This window comes from Eriocheir sinensis, chromosome 17 (assembly GCF_024679095.1).
Source record: "Eriocheir sinensis breed Jianghai 21 chromosome 17, ASM2467909v1, whole genome shotgun sequence".
Classification (NCBI taxonomy): Eukaryota; Metazoa; Arthropoda; class Malacostraca; order Decapoda; family Varunidae; genus Eriocheir; species Eriocheir sinensis.
In genome coordinates this window covers 19,131,842-19,133,526 of record NC_066525.1, presented here as the reverse complement: position 1 = coordinate 19,133,526, position 1,685 = coordinate 19,131,842, and positions in this window count along the sequence as shown.

Genomic DNA, 1,685 nt, shown 5'->3' with positions numbered 1-1,685 from the left:
TGTGTGTGTGTGTGTGTGTGTGTGTGTGTGTGTGTGTGTGTGTGTGTGTGTGTTAAAGAGAGACAGAGAGAAGAATGACAGTGCATATTTCTAACGAATTTTCCACTTTTGGTGAACTACACCGGGAGAAAATATGAAATCCAATATATAACAAGTAGAGAGAGAGAGAGAGAGAGAGAGAGAGACCCATTTTGAGCCCTTATTCTCAGACATTTTCGATTCTGGTGCAGAAGCCTTGTCAAACTATTACCAGCCCCACTAAACTACCCATGGAAACACCCACAACCTCTACGAAGGCTTATCAAATGTGTGTGTAAGCCCCGAATTTTTTTAGAATATGAACCTAAGTTGGTGACGGAGTTTTGAGGCTGAAAGGCTTAACGAGCTGAGGGCCGCTTGCAGGGAAGAGGAGAGAAGGACAGACGGTAGGGGAAGGTAAGGGTATGGGAGGAAGAAGCGGAGGGATGAGGAAAGGGCCAAGATGAAAGGAAATTGGAAGAGGGAGCACGTAGAGTTTGATGTGATACTCAACCGGAGAGGAGGAGGTAATGCGGAGGGGAAGAGAAGATGAGGGATGAAGACAAAATGAAGAGGAAAAGGAACTGGAAGATGGGTCATGTAGAGGAAGAACACTGGCGATAAAAAAAAAAACAATGTAATGAGGAAACAATGGGCCGTATTACTAAACATTTCGTCGCCCAGGTTCACATATTTGACAAGGATTTCGTAGGAGTTTTGGGCATTTCCAGTAGTTTTATGGCCCTGGTGGTAGTCTGACCCTTCTTCTATACTGTGAACCTAAAGAAACACTCATTAGAACCCGATTGATCCCCTCTTTGACCTTTAGAAATGGCTGATGTGAGAACCGGAAGTATCTTATAATACCAACCAATGTGTTTGAGAGTATGGCACGGATTGGGATGGGAGAGGAAGATGGGATTGGGGGATGGGAGAGAGAATGATATGTGTGATGGTGTGGAGGTGTGGGCATAGGGTAAGGGTGACGTTTGAGGCCTGAGAGGAGACAAGTTAGCAGTGTGAGAATATTCTGTGTGGAAAAGAGAGATGTGAGTGAGAGGATGAACAGGCTAAAGAAAGGAGGGAATGGTACAATGAAACACACACACACACACACACACACACACACACACACACACACACACACACACACACACACACACACACGTTTGATGCCTGAGAGGAGACGAGTTAGCAGTGTGAGAATATTCTGCGTGGAAAAGAGAAATGTGAGTGAGAGGATGAACAGGTTAAAGAAAGGAAGGAATGATACAATGAAACACACACACACACACACACACACACACACACACACAAAAAAAAAAAATAAAAAAAAAAAAAAAAACGCTATTGAACAAATCCTCACCAAAGCCCGAAAAATATCAAGTCCCCGATTCTCCCGCGAGGTAGAGAGAAAACAAAAGAAGTACACAACAGTAATAAAGTCTGATCGGAGTACTGGATGAGGCCGGTGGAGGGCCGGGCAAACATACTGACGAGGTGGCCCATCAAGGAGGGAGGATGGCGGTAATGGTGGTGGTGGCGGTGAAGGTGCATGAGGATGGTGGTGGTGGTAGTGGGCCAGAGTTTACAGCCCCGCAGGTTCCCAGGCATCAGGAGACACGATAACGCCCACGCCCACCCTGTTCTTTAGATAGTACTGCTGC